This window comes from Chiloscyllium plagiosum, unplaced genomic scaffold (assembly GCF_037043375.1).
Source record: "Chiloscyllium plagiosum isolate Xiang-an unplaced genomic scaffold, Cpla_swu_hap1 HiC_scaffold_9, whole genome shotgun sequence".
Classification (NCBI taxonomy): Eukaryota; Metazoa; Chordata; class Chondrichthyes; order Orectolobiformes; family Hemiscylliidae; genus Chiloscyllium; species Chiloscyllium plagiosum.
Window position 1 is genome coordinate 89,980,109 of NW_028270147.1, and position 20,435 is coordinate 90,000,543.

A 20,435-nucleotide genomic window follows, 5' to 3' on the forward strand; every position below is an offset into this window, starting at 1 on the left:
ATGTCAAGGGGTTGTGGTTAGATGGACTCTAACTGGAGATGGTAATTGCCTAGCATTAGTGAGGCGTGAATGTTACTTGCCACTAGCACAGACTGGCATTATAAATTAGAGAAGTGTGGAACCTGATATGTCCCCAAAGGGTGAGAATCTACAAATAATTCAGAATCATGTATTTTTCTAAGAAAAGAAAGGATTGTGCAGTCATTTGAATGAAGCAACGTGAACAGAAAAGCAAAACACGGAAGATTTTGCATGATTGTTTGAACATGCTAATTTTGAAGTCAGAGTAGCTTGTGACAGCTCAAAAATAGGGACATCCTGAATTTACCATTGACTAACGTATTTGGGCATTCCTCTGAGACTTCTGCTCTATGGAAGTGTCTGCATTATCATTGGCGTGGGTTGAAATTGAATGTAATTTTGTTGAAATTCTGGTAGAAACCTTGATCAGAAACTTTACTTGTTTTGTCATTTATTTATTTCTATAAATCATTGTAATCATCTACTTATTTATATAAATATGACAAGTACAAGACTAGGTCAGAGACTTGGAACTGGACAGTAAGTGATTCACCTCAGGATTCCCCAAAGCCTGTCCACCCATTTACAAAGCACAAGGCAGGCGTCTGATGGAATTGAATGTAATTTTGTTGAAATTCTGGTAGACAGTGACAAATATAAATAAATATCACAAAGAATGAAGTGTAAAGGAAATAAAACACAGAAAGAGGGAAAGAGGGCAGAAAAAAGGAATAGTGAGAGGAGAAAGAGTTCATGTTCAAATAGATGTCTTGGATTTTTAACCTGACAAAGGGAAATAGGAAGTATATGGGGTGAATGATAATGAACATGGATGCATCTCTCTCTGAATGATAAAGGTTGGCGGGAGAAATCTAATAGCAACTCATCCTTGTACATCATCTTTTACATAGTTAAAAACATCTCAAAGTGCTTCTGCCAAGCATAATCAAACAAAATCAAAATAGAAATCAGTGTTAGAGTAGAAAGAGTGTCTTAAAGAGAGGCAAATAAAATAATAACTGTGGTATAAGAAGCTGACAATTTTGCTTTAGGGCATGGATTGAAATAGATTTGATATTTATTTTGTCATGTTGTGCTAAAGAGGCCAGAGCTTTGGGAAACATGATGTAAAAATCATATGAAGCAGAAGGCAATGCAGAGTTTTCATTTATTGGAATATTAGAAGCACTGGGGATTTTTTCAAACATTTATTTGTACATGAGACTGGGTCTTATTTGTTAATCTGATTGATGGATTCAGCAAGAAGTGGCTTGTTGCTAGACAGTGTGACAAACAGAATGGTGAAAAATATCCTAATTCCCTCTTTTCTTTTGCAGGAGACTGAGATCGATCTCCAACCTCTGGCAGGACAGGAGTGTAAGGAAATAATCTGAGTGATTGTCAGGAAGGTAGGAAAACCACAGTACTAGCTGTGGAGAGAATGAATGCAGGAATTCCAAGGATTTATGTCTGGGCAAATCTGAAGCCAATGGAGTTTAGATCAGAGTGATGCTGGACCAGCACAGCAGGTCAGGCAGCATCCGAGGAGCAAGAAATCGACATTTCGGGCAAAAGCCCTTCATCGATTTTCCTGCTTCTCGGATGCTGCCTGACCTGCTGTGCTTTTCCAGCACCACTCTAATCTAAACTCTGGTTTCCAGCATCTGCAGTCCTCACTTTTGCCTCCTGAAGCCAATGGAGACAGGGCTCCTTCATGGGCTCTGCCCTTGCGCGTTAACCTTGACATAAAGATGGATCAACCAAGCATTACCATTTGTACAAAGGCATTGTAAAACAGGAAATAGATGTGACAAAGGTCAAATATTGTGATTTGCATTATTTTACAGAATGGTAGCCTCATGGTGATGGGCTGCCATATCAGTTCCATAATTATTAGCATTTTCAACTAGTATGATTGATCAGTGGTGATGGGGTTTTCCAAAGTGGCAGGCAAAATTCTCCAAGACCACACAGCATAAGCAATAGCTGTTGATATATAACACGTCAATTACAAGAACACTTTGCATGGGACTTTTGCAATTGATGCGAGTTTGTTCATGTCGAAAGAACCGTAGCGTTACTGAGTGGAGAGTAAGAGCAATATCAGCTGATTCAAATGTAAATGTGTTTTGCTAGAATGGGCAAAGTGGAAAGCAGTTGGCAAGGCGGGCGTGACATTTACCACGATTGCCTTGGTTGGAAACTTGTTGCATGTGTCATCACTGCCAGTGTGTGGCACACAGTCAGGGTTGTTTGAGATAGTTTGCTGTCAGCAATCCTCCTTGTCTGTCCTTTACCTACAGCCTGCCTAATGATCGATGATGTGGGGGTGTTGCACTGGGGTGGGCAAAGTTATAATCACTCAGCACCAGGTTATAGTCCAACAGGTTTATTTGGAAGTGCAAGCTTTCGGAACACTGCTCCTTCATCAGGTAGCTAGTAGGGCAGGATCATAGGACACAGAATTTATAGTCAGTGATAATGATCAGTGATACAGAGGAACCACTTCTGAGTCTAAATAGAAGAGGAACTTGACTAAGTTAACAACATGGAGAAAGTGAGGACTGCAGATGTTGGAGATCAGAGTCGAAGAGCATGGTGCTGGAAAAGCACAGCTGATCAGATAGCATCTGAGGAGCAGGAGAGTCAACATTTTGAGCCCAAGCTCTTCATCAGGAATAATAAAATGGTCTATTGCATGATATCAATGAGTTTAGTTTCATTACTGGTCTGGCATAAATACTAAGGATTCTCAGGGGCTGCACAGAATTGAACCGCTTTTTACAAAGGCTAAAGTAGAATACACTGTCTCCATGCAAATGCATAATCAAATTGGGTGGAGCTAATGCAACATTAACATTAACTCTTTCAGAGCTATTACCAAATCCAACTAGAGATAGAAGCTTGGCAAAGCAGGGGCAAGCTGGACAGAGACGACAGTCCAGTGAAGGCTATGTAGCAGACATTTGGTGGTCCAGTATGGGCCACCTGGTCATCTTGGGGCAGGCACAATTTCTAAAGTTTGTCTTAAAGCATAGTTGAATGCTCGGAAACTGAACAGTCTCCCATGCAGGTGTGTAGGAGTGCTGGTGAGTTGCTACATTGCATTTTATATACTGTGTGTCCAAAGTGGAGGAACAGAATATGGAATATAGTTCTTGTAGCCACTCCATTTATAAAAAGTTAGTCCAGTTCAGTTTCTGATCAATGGAAACATCATGAACATTGACCATGAGAATTCAGTGACAGCGAGTACCGTTGAATGTACTGTGGGTATGTGAGGCTGGCAATTTTCCTGCATTTAACTTAGTTCTTATCTCTTGTCCAAAGCCTGTTGATCATCTTCAATGCACAAGTCAGGGGTGTGATGGAATATTCTCTACTTGGGAGGGTTGATGCTAACCAGGTAAGTAGAGAATATTCCATCACACCCCTGACTTGTGCATTGTAGATGATCAACAGGCTTTGGACAAGAGATAAGAGCTGAGTTACTTGCAGGAAAATTGTCAGCCTCACATACCCACAGTACATTCAATGGTACTCGCTGTCACTGAATTCTCATGGTCAATGTTCATGATGTTTCCATTGATCAGAAACTGAACTGGACTAGCTGATGGAGTAGCTACAGGAACAAGTTAAGGGGCTGGGAATTCTGAGATGTATAACTCCCCTCCTGACTCCCTAAAGCCTGGCCATTAGCTACAAGGCACTAGTCAGGTGTGTGATGGAGTACTCCACACCTGCCTGCCGAGTGCAGCTCCAACAAGACTCAAGAAGCCCAACACTATCCAGAACAAAGCAGCCTGCTTAACTGACAGCATATTTTTAACATTTAATCCCTTCACACTGATACACACTGACAACAATGTGTACAATATAACAAGATGCATTGCAGTGATTCGCCAAGGCTCCCCAACAGCACCTTCCAAACCCACGACCCCGATCCATACAGGAGGACAAGGGCAACAAGCACATGGGAATACTGCACCCTGAAAGTTTTCTCCAGGCCACGTACCATCCTGACTTAAAAATAAATCACTGTAACTTTATTATCACTGGGTTAAAATCATGGACCTCCCTTTCCAATGGTTTAGTGGGTGTACCTGCATGACGGACATCAGTGGTTCAAGAAGGCAGGTCATTAGTACCTTCTCCAGGCCAAGTAGGAATAAGCAATAAATGAGGCCCACATCCACTGAAAGAATACGAAATGCTGACAGAGTGGCATAAACACATTCAAGGGGAATCTAGTCAAATAGATGTGAGGGAGGAATAGAAGGATATAAGATTAAATATTGAAATGTGGGAGAAGGTTCTTACACAGCATTTAAGCAAATTTGCATTTCGTCTTCCTTTTCAAATATCACAGTAAAGGGGAGATTTTGTACTTGAAGGATACAAACTTAATTTTACAAACTGAAACAGGTAAAGAAGCAGCTGTTCGACCATCTGGGAAGGTCTCTTACAAAATTCTTTCTTCATCCTTGCGGTATGATGTTGCCCTGATTCCATAATTCTATTCCTTGCAACAAGCTCAGACTCCCTGCAAGCAATGTTATCGCTATTTTCACAAAGTTGCTCTTTCATGCAAGGAAAATCTCTAATAATATTTTGGAAAATGAGAATGAGTGTCTCATGCACAGGGATCTTAAAAGAGACAGGATGTAAACAGAATTGATTTCTTAAGAATTAATTTGAATTGAACTCAGGTCATAGAAATTCTGCACAGATTAAGGAACTGTAACATTGGTCGCTTAAAAAAGACTGAGCTGGAAACGCTGATGGTTTTGGTGTTCTGGCCAGAATTCCCGCCGCTCCATCCAGTGACAGCAGAAACTGAAAAGCTACTCATGGCGTCACTGAGGTGGAAACGGAGCCAGGGACTCCTGGTTGCGGTCGTGGTAGATCGGGAGCATGGACTCTCCAGGTTATCGGTGAGGCAGCAGCTGCAGTTCCTGGTTGCGGTAGGCCCGGAGCGCTGCCTCCTGGTTATCGGCAAGGTAACGGCAGCAGTGGAGCTGGGGATACTTGCTTGCATTGGTATTGGCTGTAAGGTGGGCCCCAGTGGTGAAAAGGTGGCACCTGAAGAGTGGCGACTCCTGGATTGGTGGTTCAGTGAGGTGGTAAAGGAGGGCGGCTGTCCCTGGTGAGCTTGGCTCAGGAACCAGATGGAGGCTGCAGACCAAAGATAAACTCTGATTTGGTTATATATTTTTATTCTTGATCTATTCAAAATGGTGCTAGATTGTGGCGACATTTGAAGCTTTTCACTGCACTTTACTGTATCGTTCACTGTAAAATACAGGTGGGAGAAAGTGCGGACTGCAGATGTTGGAGATCGGAGTCGAGAGTGTGGTGCTGGCAGAGAACAGCAGATCAGGCTTTTCCAGCACTACACACTTGGACAGTAAAATACAAGAGACTATAAACCGTTCAATTCAATTCAGTGAACTGACCAAACAGGCACTCAGCAAGATCGTTCGGTGAGAGAGTCAAACCAGAACTGACGGTATTATTTGGGTATTATTTGGGTATTATTTGGGTATTATATGGGTATTATATGGGTATTGTCAGGGTATTATGAGGGTATTATGCGGCTGCAGAGACGGTTGGTCAGCCTGTGAAGCCTGGAGCAGAATTCTCCCATTCGCATGGAGGAGGCTCCTGGGAGCAGCATGGTATGGGCTGGTGTAGCCCAGAGCGGGACATTCTGTGTGGGACATGGTGTGGGCTGGTGTAGCCTGGAGTAGGACAGTGTCTCTGGGACATGGTGCGGGCTGGTGTAGCCTGGAGTAGGACACTGTCTCTGGGACATGGTGTGCGCTGGTGCAGCCTGGAGCGGGACACTCTCTCTGGGACATGGTGTGGGCTGGTGTAGCCTGGAGCAGGGCACTCTGGGAGACAGTGTGGGCTGTTGTAGCCTGGACCAGGATACTCTCTCTGGGACATGGTATGGGCTGGTATAGCCTGGACCAGGGCACTCTCTCTGGGGAGAGAGTGAGGACTGCAGATGCTGGAGATCAGAGCTGAATATGTGTCGCTGGAAAAGCGCAGCAGGTCAATACATGAAAGGTTTTGGTACTTACTGTCTCTGGGACATGGTGTGGGCTGGTGTAGCCTGGAGCAGGACACTCTCTCTGGGACATGGTGTGGGCTGGTGTAGCCTGGAGCAGGACACACTCTCTGGGACATGGTGTGGGCTGGTGTACCCTGGAGCAGGACACTCTCTCTGGGACATTGTGTGGGCTGATGTAGCCTGGAGCAGGACACTCTCTCTGGGACATAGTGTGGGCAGGTTTACCCTGGAGCAGTACACTCTCTCTGGGACATGGTGTGGGTTGGTGTAGCCTGGAGCAATACACTCTCTCTGGGACATGGTGTGGGCTGGTGTAGCTGGGAGAAGGACAGTCTCTTTGGGACATGGTATGGGCTAGTGTCGCCTGTAGCAGGACACTCTCACTGGGACATGGTGTGCGCTTCTGTAGCCTGGACAAAGACGCTCTCTGGGAATTGGTGTGGGCTGGTGTAGCCTGGAGCGAGACACTCTCTCTGGGACATGGTGTGGGCTGGTGTAGACAAAAACGAAACACTCTGTCTGGGACATGGTGTGGGCTGGTGTTGCCCGGAGTAGTATACTGTCTCTGGGACATGTTTTGGGCTCGTGCAGCCTGGAGCAAGACACTCTCTCTGGGACATGGTGTGGGCTGGTGTAGCTTGGAGCGGGACACTCTCTCTGGGACATGGTGTGGGCTGGTGTAGCCCAGAGCGAGACACTCTCTCTGGGACATGGTGTGGGCTGGTGTAGCTCGGAGTGGGACACTATTTCTGGGACAAGGTGTGGGCTGGTGTTAGCCTGGAGCAAGACACTCTCTGGGACATGGTGTGGGTTGGTGTAGCCTGGAGCGGGACACTGTCTGACACATGGTGTGGGCTGGTGTAGCCTGGAGTGGGACACTCTCTCTGGGACATGGTATGGGCTGGTGTAGCCCAGAGCGAGACACTCTCTCTGGGACATGGTGTGGGTTGGAGTAGCCTGGAGCAGGACACTCTCTCTGGGACATGGTGTGGGCTGGTGTAACCTGGAGCAAGACACTCTCTTTGGCACATGGTGTGAGCTGTTGTAGCCTGGAGCAGGACACTCTCTCTGGTACATGGTGTGAGCTGGTGTAGCCTGGAGCGGGACGCTCTCTCTGGGACATGGTATGGGCTGGTGTAGCCGGGAGCGGGACACTCTCTCTGAGACATTGTGTGGGCTGGTGTAGCTTGTAGCGGGACACTCTCTCTGGGACATGGTGTGGGCTGGTGTAGCCTGGAGCAGGACACTCTCTCTGGGACATGGTGTAGGCTGGTGTAGCCTAGTGTAAGACACTGGCTCTGCAACGTGGTGTAGCCTGGAGTAGGACTTTCTCTCTGGGCCATGGTGTGGGCTGGTGTAGCCTGGAGCAGGACACTCTCTCTGGGACGTAGTGTGTGATTGTGTGGCCTGGAGCAGGACACTCTCTCTGGGCCATGGTGTGGGCTGGTGTAGCCTGGAGCGAGACACTCTCTCTGGGACATGGTGTGGGCTGGTGTAGCCTGGAGCAGGACACTCTCTCTGGGACATGGTGTGGGCTGGTGTAGCCTGGAGCGGGACACTGTCTTTGGGATATGGTGTGGGCTGTTGTAGACTGGAGCAGGATACTCTCCCTGGGACATGGCGTGGGCTGGTGTAGCCTGGAGCAGGGCACTCTGGGAGACAGTGTGGGCTTGTGTAGCCTGGAGCAGGATACTCTCTCTGGGACATGGTGTGGGCTGGTGTAGCCTGGAGCAGGATACTCTCCCTGGGACATGGTGTGGGCTGGTGTAGCCTGGAGCAGGATACTCTCTCTGGTACATGGTGTGGGCTGGTGTAGCCTGGAGCAGGATACTCTCTCTGGGACATGGTGTGGGCTGGTGTAGCCTGGAGCAGGATACTCTCTCTGGGACATGGTGTGGGCTGGTGTAGCCTGGAGTAGGACACTGTCTCTGGGGAGAAAGTGAGGTGTGCAGATGCTGGAGATCAGAGCTGAAAATGTGTTGCTGTAAAAACGCAGCAGGTCAATACATGAAAGTTTTTGGTACTTACTGTCTCTGGGACATGGTGTGGGCTGGTGTAGCCTGGAGCAGGACACTCTCTCTGGGACATGGTGTGGGCTGGTGTAGCCTGGAGCAGGACACTCTCTCTGGGACATGGTGTGGGCTTGTGTAGCCTGGAGCAGGACACTCTCTCTGGGACATGGTGTGGGCTGGTGTAGCCTGGAGCAGGACACTCTCTCTGGGACATGGTGTGGGGTGGAGTAGCTTGAAGCCGGACACACTCTCTGGGACATGGTGTGAGCTGGTGTAGCCTGGAGCAGTACACTCTCTCTGGGACATGGTGTAGGCTGGTGTAGCCAGGAGTGGGACACGCACTCTGGGACATGGTGTGGGCTGGTGTAGCCTGGAGCGGGACAGTCTCTCTGGGACATGGTGTGGGTTGGTGTGGCTTGGAGCAGGACAGTCTCTTTGGGACATGGTATGGGCTAGTGTCGCCTGTAGCAGGACACTGTCTCTGGGACATGGTGTGGGATGGTGTAAGCTGGAGCAGGACACTCTCTCTGGGAAATGGTGTGCGCTTATGTAGCCTGGACAAAGACACTCTCTCTGGGAATTGGTGTGGGCTGGTGTAGCCTGGAGCGAGACACTGTCTCTGGGACATGGTGTGGGCTGGTGTAGACAAGAACGAAACACTCTCTCTGGGACATGGTGTGGGCTGGTGTAGCCTGGAGCAGGGCACTCTCTCTGGTACATGGTGTGGGCTGGTGTAGCCTGGAGTAGGACACTGTCTCTGGGGAGAAAGTGAGGACTGCAGATGCTGGAGATCAGAGCTGAAAATGTGTTGCTGTAAAAGCGCAGCAGGTCAATACATGAAAGTTTTTGGTACTTACTGTCTCTGGGACATGGTGTGGGCTGGTGTAGCCTGGAGCAGGACACTCTCTCTGGGACATGATGTGGGCTGGTGTAGCCTGGAGCGAGACACTCTCTCTGGGACATGGTGTGGGGTGGAGTAGCTTGAAGCCGGACACTCTCTCTGGGACATGGTGTGGGCTGGTGTAGCTGGGAGAAGGACACTGTCTCTGGGACATGGTGTGCGCTGGTGTAGCCATGAGTGGGACACGCTCTCTGGGACATGGTGTGGGCTGGTGTAACCTGGAGCGGGACAGTCTCTCTGGGACCTGGTGTGGGCTGGTGTAGCCTGGAGCAGCACAGTCTCTTTGGGACATGGTATGGGCTAGTGTCGCCTGAAGCAGGACACTGTCTCTGGGACATGGTGTGGGCTGGTGTAAGCTGGAGCAGGACACTCTCTCTGGGCCATGGTATAGGCTAGTGTCGCCTGGAGTAGCACACTGTCTCTGGGACCTGGTGTGGGCTGGTGTAGCCTGGAGCAGGGCACTCTCTCTGGGACATAGTGTGGGCTGGTGTCGCCTGGAACAGGACACTCTCTCTGGGACATGGTGTGGGCTGGTGTAGCCTGGGGTAGGACACTATCTCTGCGAAATGGTGTGGGGTCATGTAACCCAGAGTGGGATACTCTCTCTGGGACATGGTGTGGGTTGGTGTAGCATGGAGCGGGACACTCACTCTGGGACATGTTGTGGATTGATGTGGCCTGAAGCAGGACATTCTCTCTGGGACATGGTGTGGGCTGGTGTAGAATGGAGCAGGACACATTCTCTGGGACATGGTGTGGGCTGGTGTAGCCCAGAGTGTGACACTCTCTCTGGGACATGGTGTGGGCTGGTGTAGCCTGGAGCAGGTCACACTCTCTGGGACATGGTGTGGGCTGGTGTACCCTGGAGTAGGACACTGTCTCTGGGATATGTTGTAGGCTGGTGTAGCATGGAGCAGGGCACTCTCTCTGGGACATGGTGTGGGCTGGTGTACCCTGGAGCGGGACACTCTCTCTGGGACATGGTGTGGGCTGGTGTAGCCTGTAGTAGGACACTCTCTCTGGGACATGGTGTGGGCTGGTGTAGCCTGGAGCAGGACACTCTCTCTGGGACATGGTGTGGGCTGGTGTAGCCTGGAGCAGGACACTCTCTCGGGGACATGGTGTGGGCTGGTCTAGCCTGGAGTAGGACACTGTCTCTAGGACATGGTGTGGGCTGGTGTAGCCTGGAGCAGGGCACACTCTCTGGGACATGGTGTGGGCTGGTGTAGCCTGTAGTAGGACACTCTCTCTGGGATATGGTGTGGGTAGGTGTAGCCTGGAGCAGGACACTGTCTCTGGGACATGGTGTGGGCTGGTGTAGCCTAGTGTAAGTCTCTGTCTCTGCGACGTGGTGTGGGCCAGTATTGCCTGGAGTAGGACTTTCTCTCTGGGCCATGGTGTGGGCTGGTGTAGCCTCGAGCCGGGCACTCTCTCTGGGACATGTTGTGGATTGGTGTGGCCTGGAGCAGGACATTCTCTCTGGGACATGGTGTGGGCTGGTGTCGCCCAGAGTGGGACACTTTCTCTGGGACATGGTGTGGGCTGGTGTAGCCTGTAGTAGGACACTCTCTCTGGGACATGGTGTGGGCTGGTGTAGCCTGGAGCAGGACACTGTCTCTGGGATGTGTTGTAGGCTGGTGTAGCATGGAGCAGGGCACTCTCTCTGGGACATGGTGTGGGCTGGTGTACCCTGGAGCGGGACACTCTCTCTGGGACATGGTGTGGGCTGGTGTAGCCTGTAGTAGGACACTCTCTCTTGGACATGGTGTGGGCTGGTGTAGCCTGGAGCAGGACACTCTCTCTGGGACATGGTGTGGGCTGGTGTAGCCTGGAGCAGGACACTCTCTCGGGGACATGGTGTGGGCTGGTCTAGCCTGGAGTAGGACACTGTCTCTAGGACATGGTGTGGGCTGGTGTAGCCTGGAGCAGGGCACACTCTCTGGGACATGGTGTGGGCTGGTGTAGCCTGTAGTAGGACACTCTCTCTGGGACATGTTGTGGGTAGGTGTAGCCTGGAGCAGGACACTGTCTCTGGGACATGGTGTGGGCTGGTGTAGCCTAGTGTAAGTCTCTGTCTCTGGGCCATGGTGTGGGCTGGTGTAGCCTCGAGCCGGGCACTCTCTCTGGGACATGTTGTGGATTGGTGTGGCCTGGAGCAGGACATTCTCTCTGGGACATGGTGTGGGCTGGTGTCGCCCAGAGTGGGACACTCTCTCTGGGACATGGTGTGGGCTGGTGTAGCCTGGAGCAGGACACACTCTCTGGGACATGTTGTGGGCTGGTGTGGCTTGGAGTAAGACCCTATCTCTGGGACATGGTGTGGGTTGGTCTAGCCTGGAGCGGGACACTGTCTCTGGGACATGGTGTGGGTTGGTGTAGCCTTAAGCAGGACACTCTCTCGGGGACATGGAATGGGCTGGTATAGCCTCGAATAGGACACTCTCTGGGACATGGTGTGGTCTGGTGTAGCCTGGAGCAGGACAATCTCTCTGGGACATGCTGTGGGCTGGTGTAGCCTGGAGCAGGACACTCTCTCTGGTACATGGTATGGGCTAGTGTAGTCTGGAGTAGGACACTGTCGATGGGACATGGTGTGGGTTGGTGTAGCCTGGAGCAGGGCACTTTCTCTGGGACATGGTGTGGGCTGGTGTAGCCTTAAGCAGGACACTCTCTCGGGTTGGTTGGTGTAGCTTTAAGCAGGACACTCTCTCGGGGACATGCTGTGGGCTGGTGTAGCCTGGAGCGGGACACTCTCTCTGGGACATGGTGTGGGCTGGTGTAGCCTTAAGCAGGACACTCTCTCGGGTTGGTTGGTGTAGCTTTCAGCAGGACACTCTCTCGGGGACATGCTGTGGGCTGGTGTAGCCTGGAGCAGGACACTCTTTCGGGGACATGGTATTGGCTGGTGGAGCCTCGGGTAGGACACTGTCTCTGGGACATGGTGTGGTCTGGTGTAGCCTGGAGCAGGACACTCTCTCTGGGACATGGTGTGGGCTGGTGTAGCCTAGTGTAAGTCACTGTCTCTGCGACGTGGTGTGGGCTAGTGTAGCCTGAAGAAGGACTTTCTCTCTGGGCCATGGTGTGGGCTGGTGTAGCCTGGAGCAGGACACTCTCTCTGGGACATGGTGTGGGCTGGTGTAGCCTAGTGTAAGTCACTGTCTCTGCGACGTGGTGTGGGCTAGTGTAGCCTGAAGAAGGACTTTCTCTCTGGGCCATGGTGTGGGCTGGTGTAGCCTGGAGCAGGACACTCTCTCTGGGGCATGTTGTGGATTGGTGTGGCCTGGAGCAGGACATTCTCTCTGGTACATGGTGTGGGTTGGTGTAGAATGGAGCAGGACACATTCTCTGGGACATGGTGTGGGCTGGTGTCGCCTGGAGCAGGACACTCTCTCTGGGGCATGTTGTGGATTGGTGTGGCCTGGAGCAGGACATTCTCTCTGGTACATGGTGTGGGTTGGTGTAGAATGGAGCAGGACACATTCTCTGGGACATGGTGTGGGCTGGTGTCGCCTGGAGCAGGGCACTCTCTCTGGGACATAGTGTGGGCTGGTGTCGCCTGGAGTAGGACACACTCTCTGGGACATGGTGTGAGCTGGTGTAGTTCAGAGTGGGACACTGTCTCTGGGACATGGTGTGGGCTCATGTAACCCAGAGTGGGACACTCTCTCTGGGACTTGGTGTGGGTTGGTGTAGAATGGAGCAGGACTCATTCTCTGGGACATGGTGTAGGCTGGTGTAGCCCAGAGTGGGATACTCTCTCTCGGACATGGTGTGGGCTGGTGTAGCATGGAGCGGGACACACTCTCTGGGACATGGTGTGGGCTGGTGTAGCCCAGAGTGGGATACATTCTCTGGGACATGGTGTGGGCTCATGTAACCCAGAGTGGGACACTCTCTCTGGGACTTGGTGTGGGTTGGTGTAGAATGGAGCAGGACTCATTCTCTGGGACATGGTGTAGGCTGGTGTAGGCCAGAGTGGGATACACTCTCTGGGACATGGTGTGGGTTGGTGGAGCATGGAGCGGGACACACTGTCTGGGACATGGTGTGGGCTGATGTAGCCTGGAGCCGGACACTCTCTCTGGGACATGGTATGGGCTGGTGTAGCCTGGAGTAGGGCACACTCTCTGAGACATGGCGTGTGATGGTGAAACACAGAGTAGGACACCTTTTCTGGGACATGGTGCGGGCTGGTGTAGTTTGGAGCAAGACACTCTCTCTGGGACATGGTGTGCGCTTCTGTCGCCTGGACAAAGACACTCTCTCTGAGAATTGGTGTGGGCTGGTGTAGCCTGAAGCAAGGCACTCTCTCTGGGACATGGTGTGGGCTGGTGTAGACAAGAACGAAACACTCCGTCTGGGACATGGTGTGGGCTGGTGTTGCCTGCAGTAGTACACTGACTCTGGGACATGGTTTGGGCTCGTGCAGCCTGGAGCAAGACACTCTCTCTGGGACATGGTGTGGGCTGGTGTAGCTTGGAGCGGGACACTCTCTCTGGGACATGGTGTGGGCTGGTTTGGCCTGGAGTGGGACACACTCTCTGGGACATGGTGTGGGTTGGTGTGGCTTGGAGTAGGAACCTGTCTCTGGGACATGGTGTGGGTTGGTCTAGCCTGGAGCGGGACACTGTCTCTGGGACATGATGTGGGTTGGTGTAGCCCTCAGCAGGACACCCTCTCGGGTTGGTTGGTTTAGCCTTAAGCAGGACACTCTCTCTGGGACATGGAGTGGCTTTAAGCAGGACACTCTCACGGGGACATGGTATGGGCTGGTGGATCCTCGGGTAGGACACTGTCTCTGGGACATGGTGTGGTCTGGTGTAGCCTGGAGCAGGACACTGTCTCTGGGACATGCTGTGGGCTGGTGTAGCCTGGAGCAGGACACTCTCTCTGGGACATAGTTTGGGCTGGTGTCGCCTGGAGCGGGACACTCTCTCTGGGACATGGTAAAGGCTGGTGTAGTCTAGTGTAAGTCACTGTCTCTGCGACGTGGTGTGGGCTAGTGTAGCCTGGAGTAGGACTTTCTCTCTGGGACATGTTGTGGATTGGTGTGGCCTGGAGCAGGACATTCTCTCTGGTACATGGTGTGTGTTGGTGTAGAATGGAGCAGGACACATTCTCTGGGACATGGTGTAGGCTGGTGTAGCCCAGAGTGGGACACTCTCTCTGGGACATGGTGTGGGCTGGTGTAGCCTGGAGCAGGGCACGCTCTCTGGGACGTAGTGTGTGATTGTGTGGCCAGGAACACCATGGGACATGCTGTGGTCTGGTGTAGCCTGGAGCAGGACACTCTCTCTGGGACATGGTAGGGGCGAGTGTAGCTTGGAGTAGGACACTGTCTCTGGGACATGGTGTTGGTTGGTGTCGCCTGGAGCAGGGCACTCTCTCTGGGACATAGTGTGGGCTGGTGTCGCCTGGAGTAGGACACACTCTCTGGGACATGGTGTGGGCTGGTGTAGTCCAGAGTGGGACACTTTCTCTGGGACATGGTGTGGGCTCATGTAACCCAGAGTGGGACACTCTCTCTGGGACATAGTGTGGGTTGGTGCAGAATGGAGCAGGACACATTCTCTGGGACATGGTATAGGCTGGTGTAGCCCAGAGTGGGATACTCTCTCTGGGACATGGTGTGGGCTCATGTAACCCAGAGTGGGACACTCCCTCTGGGACTTGGTGTGGGTTGGTGTCGAATGGAGCAGGACACATTCTCTGGGACATGGTGTAGGCTGGTGTAGCCCAGAGTGGGATACTCTCTCTGGGACATGGTGTGGGTTGGTGTAGAATGGAGCAGGATCATTCTCTGGGACATGGTGTAGGCTGGTGTAGCCCAGAGTGGGATACTCTCTCTGGGACATGGTGTGGGTTGGTGGAGCATGGAGCGGGACACAGTGTCTGGGACATGGTGTGGGCTGATGTAGCCTGGAGCAGGTCACTCTCTTTGGGACATGGTATGGGCTGGTGTAGCCTGGAGTAGGACACACTCTCTGGGACATGGCGTGGGATGGTGAAACACAGAGTAGGACACTTTTTCTGGGACACAGAGTAGGACACTTTCTCTGACACAGTGTGGGCTGGTGTAGCCTGGAGCAGGACACTCTCTCTGGGACAGGGTGTGGGCTGGTGTAGCCTGGAGCAGGGCACTCTCTCTGGGACAGGGTGTGGGCTGGTGTAGCCTGGAGCAGGACACTCTCTCTAGGACAGGGTGTGGGCTGGTGTAGCCTGGAGCAGGTCACTCTCTCTGGGACAGGGTGTGGGCTGGTGTAGCCTGGAGCAGGACACTCTCTCTGGGACAGGGTGTGGGCTGGTGTAGCCTGGAGCAGGGCACTCTCTCTGGGACATGATGTGGTCTGTTGTAACCTGGAGCAGGACACTCTCTCTGGGACAGGTTGTGGTCTGGTGTAGCCTCGAGCGGGACACTGTTTCTGGGACATGGTGTGGGCTGGTGTAGCCCGGAGTGGGACATTCTCTCTGGGACATGCTGTGGGTTGGTGTAACCTGGATCAGGACACTCTCTCAGGGACATGCAATGGGCTGGTGTAGCCTGGAGTAGGACACTGTTTCTGGGACATGGTGTGGGCTGGTGTAGCCTGGAGTGGAACAATCTCTCTGGGACAGGGTTTAGGCTGGTGTAGCCTGGAGCGGGACACTCTCTCTGGGACATGGTGTGGGCTGGTGTAGCCTTAAGCAGGACACTCTCTCGGGTTGGTTGGTGTAGCTTTCAGCAGGACACTCTCTCGGGGACATGCTGTGGGCTGGTGTAGCCTGGAGCAGGACACTCTTTCGGGGACATGGTATTGGCTGGTGGAGCCTCGGGTAGGACACTGTCTCTGGGACATGGTGTGGTCTAGTGTAGCCTGGAGCAGGACACTCTCTCTGGGACATGCTGTGGGCTGGTGTCGCCTGGAGCGGGACACTCTCTCTGGGACATGGTGTGGGCTGGTGTACCCTGGAGCGGGACACTCTCTCTGGGACATGGTGTGGGCTGGTGTAGCCTAGTGTAAGTCACTGTCTCTGTGACGTGGTGTGGGCTAGTGTAGCCTGAAGTAGGACTTTCTCTCTGGGCCATGGTGTGGGCTGGTGTAGCCTGGAGCAGGACACTCTCTCTGGGACATGTTGTGGATTGGTGTGGCCTGGAGCAGGACATTCTCTCTGGTACATGGTGTGGGTTGGTGTAGAATGGAGCAGGACACATTCTCTGGGACATGGTGTGGGCTGGTGTCGCCTGGAGCAGGGCACTCTCTCTGGGACATACTGTGGGCTGGTGTCGCCTGGAGTAGGACACACTCTCTGGGACATGGTGTGAGCTGGTGTAGTTCAGAGTGGGACACTCTCTCTGGGACATGGTGTGGGCTCATGTAACCCAGAGTGGGACACTCTCTCTGGGACTTGGTGTGGGTTGGTGTAGAATGGAGCAGGACTCATTCTCTGGGACATGGTGTAGGCTGGTGTAGCCCAGAGTGGGATACTCTCTCTGGGACATGGTGTGGGTTGGTGTAGCATGGAGCGGGACACACTCTCTGGGACATGGTGTGGGCTGGTGTAGCCCAGAGTGGGATACATTCTCTGGGACATGGTGTGGGCTCATGTAACCCAGAGTGGGACACTCTCTCTGGGCTTTGGTGTGGGTTGGTGTAGAATGGAGCAGGACTCATTCTCTGGGACATGGTGTAGGCTGGTGTAGCCCAGAGTGGGATACTCTCTCTGGGACATGGTGTGGGTTGGTGGAGCATGGAGCGGGACACACTGTCTGGGACATGGTGTGGGCTGATGTAGCCTGGAGCCGGACACTCTCTCTGGGACATGGTATGGGCTGGTGTAGCCTGGAGTGGTACAATCTCTCTGGGACATGGTCTGGGCTGGTGTAGCCTGGAGTAGGACACTCTCTCTGGGACATGGTGTGGGTTGGTGTGGCTTGGAGCGGGACACTGTCTCTGGGACATGGTGTGGGTTGGTGTAGCCCTAAGCAGGACACTCTCGCGGGTTGGTTGGTGTAGCCTTAAGCAGGAAACTCTCTCTGGGACATGGAGTGGCTTTAAGTAGGACACACTCTCGGGGACATGGTATGGGCTGGTGTAGCCTCGAGTAGGACACTGTCTCTGGGACATGATGTGGTCTGGTGTAGCCTGGAGCAGGACACTCTCTCTGGGACATGGTGTGGGCTGGTGTAGCCTGGAGTAGGTCACACTCTCTGGGACATGGTGTGGGCTGGTGTCACCTGGAGTGGGACACTATCTCTGGGACATGGTGTGGGCCGGTGTACCCAGAGTGGGACACATTCTCTGGGACATGGTGTGGGCTGGTGTAGCCTGGAGTAGGACACTCTCTCTGGGACATGGTGTGGGCTCATGTAACCCAGAGTGGGACACTCTCTCTGGGACATGATGTGGGTTGGTGTAGAATGGAATAGGACACATTCTCTGGGACATGGTGTAGGCTGGTGTAGCCCAGAGAGGGATAATCTCTCTGGGACATGGTGTGGGTTGGTGTAGCATGGAGCGGGACACTCTCTCTGGGACATGGTGTGGGCTGGTGTAACCCAGAGTGGGATACTCTCTCTGGGACATGGTGTGGGTTGGTGTAGCCTGGAGTAGGACACTCTCTCTGGGACATGGTGTGGGCTCATGTAACCCAGAGTGGGACACTCTCTCTGGGACATGATGTGGGTTGGTGTAGAATGGAGCGGGACACATTCTCTGGGACATGGTATAGGCCGGTGTAGCCTGGAGTAGGATACACTCTCTGGGACATGGCGTGGAATGGTGAAACACAGAGTAGGACACCTTTTCTGGGACATGGTGCGGGCTGGTGTAGTTTGGAGCAAGACACTCTCTCTGGGACATGGTGTGCGCTTCTGTCGCCTGGACAAAGACACTCTCTCTGGGAATTGGTGTGGGCTGGTGTAGACAAGAACGAAACACTCTGTCTGGGACATGGTGTGGGCTGTTGTTGCCTGGAGTCGTACACTGACTCTGGGATATGGTTTGGACTCGTGCCGCCTGGAGCAAGACACTCTCTCTGGGACATGGTGTGGGCTGGTGTAGCCTGGAGTGGGACACTCTCTCTGGGACATGGTATAGGCTGGTGTAGCCCAGAATGGGATACTCTCTCTGGCACATGGTGTGGGTTGGTGTAGCATGGAACGGGACACTCTCTCTGGGACATGGTGTGGGCTTCTGTCGCCTGGAGTAGGACACACTCTCTGGGACATGGTGTGGGCCATGTAACCAAGAGTGGGACACTCTCTCTGGGACATAGTGTGGGTTGGTGTAGCCCAGAATGGGATATTCTCTCTGGGACATGGTGTGGGTTGGTGTAGCATGGAGCAGGACACATTGTCTGGGACATGGTGTGGGCTGGTGTAGCCCAGAGTGGGATACTCTCTCTGAGACATGGTGTGGGCTCATGTAACCCAGAGTGGGACACTCTCTCTGGGACTTGGTGTGGGTTGGTGTCGAATGGAGCAGGACACATTCTCTGGGACATGGTGTAGGTTGGTATAGCCCATAGTGGGATACTCTCTCTGGGACATGGTGTGGGTTGGTGTAGCATGGAGCGGGACACACTGTCTGGGACATGGTATGGGCTGGTGTAGCCTGGAGTAGGACACTCTCTCTGGGACATGGTTTGGGCTCGTGCAGCCTGGAGCAAGAAACTCTCTCTGGGACATAGTGTGGGCTGGTGTAGCCTGGAGTCGTACACTGACTCTGGGACATGGTTTGGGCTCGTGCAGCCTGGAGCAAGACACTCTCTCTGGGACATGGTGTGGGCTGGTGTAGCCTGGAGTAGGACACACTCTCTGGGCCATGGTATGGGCTGGTGTCACCTGGAGCGGGACACACTCTCTGGGACATGGTGTGGGCCGGGGTGTAGCCTGGAGTAGGACAATCTCTCTGGGACATGGTGTGGGCTCATGTAACCCAGAGTGGGACACTGTCTCTGGGACTTGGTGTGGGTTGGTGTTGAATGGAGCAGGACACATTCTCTGGGACATGGTGTAGGCTGGTGTAGCCCAGAGTGGGATACTCTCTCTGGGACATGGTGTGGGTTGGTGTAGCATGGAGCGGGACACACTGTCTGGGACATGATGTGGGCTGATGTAGCCTGGAGCAGGACACTCTCTCTGGGACATGGTATGGGCTGGTGTAGTTTGGAGTAGGACACTCTGTCTGGGACATGGTGTGGGCTGGTGTAGCATGGAGTGGGACACACTGTCTGGGATATGGTGTGGGCTGTTCTAGCCTGGAGTGGGACACTCTCTCTGGGACATGGTTTGGGCTAGTTTAGCCTGGAGCAGGACACTCTCTCGGGGTCATGGTGTGGGCTGATGTAGCCTGGAGCAGGACACTCTCTCTGGGACATGGTTTGGGCTGTTGTAGCCCAGAGTGGGACACTTACTCTGGGACATGGCGTGGGCTGGTGTAACCCAGAGTGGGACACTCTCTCTGGGACATGGTGCGGGCTGGTGTAACCCAGAGTGTGACACTCTCTCTGGGACATGGTGTGGGCTCATGTAACCCAGAGAGGGACACTCTCTCTGGGACATGGTGTGGGTTGGTGTAGAATGGAGCAGGACACATTCTCTGGGACATGGTGTAGGCTGGTGTAGCCTGGGGCGGGACACTCTCTCTGGGACGCAGTGTCTGATTGTGTGGCCTGGCGTAGGACACTGTGTCTGGGACATGGTGTGGGTTGATGTAGCATGGAGCGGGACACTCTCTCTGGGACATGGTGGGGCTGGTCTCGCCTGGAGTAGGACACTGTTTCTGAGACATGGTGTGGGCTGGTGTACCCTGGAGCGGGACACTCTCTCTGCGACATGGTGTGGGCTGGTGTAGCCCAGAGTGGGACACTCTCTCTGGGACATGGTGTGGGTTAGTGTCGCTTGGAGTAGGACAATCTCTCTGGGACATGGTGTGGGCTCATGTAACCCAGAGTGGGACACTCTCTCTGGGACTTGGTGTGGGTTGGTGTCGAATGGAGCAGGACACATTCTCTGGGACATGGTGTAGGCTGGTGTATCCCAGAGTGGGATACCATCTCTGGGACATGGTGTGGGTTAGTGTCGCCTGGAGTAGGACAATCTCTCTGGGACATGGTGTGGGCTCATGTAACCCAGAGTGGGACACTCTCTCTGGGACATGGTGTGGGTTGGTGTAGAATGGAGCAGGACTCATTCACTGGGACATGGTGTAGGCTGGTGTAGCCCAGAGTGGGATACTCTCTCTGGGACATGGTGTGGGTTGGTGTAGCATGGAGCGGGACACACTGTCTGGGACATGATGTGGGCTGATGTAGCCTGGAGTGGGACACTCTCTCTGGGACATGGTATGGGCTGGTGTAGTTTGGAGCAGGACACTCTCTCTGGGACATGGTATGGGCTGGTGTAGCCTGGAGTAGGACACTCTGTCTGGGACATGGTGTGGGC

General features: G+C 53.1%; 1 protein-coding gene across 2 annotated transcripts in view; it reads left to right on the forward strand.

The window, feature by feature from the left end:
- Window positions 1–20,435, forward strand: part of LOC122554650 (protein FAM163A) — a 200,340-nt gene that overhangs the window by 43,266 nt on the left and 136,639 nt on the right. For both annotated transcript variants that reach the window (XM_087990898.1, XM_087990899.1), the window contains exon 2: window positions 1,359–1,430. The gene's annotated coding sequence lies outside the window, so the exon portion shown is untranslated. The remainder of the gene's footprint in view (window positions 1–1,358; window positions 1,431–20,435) is intronic.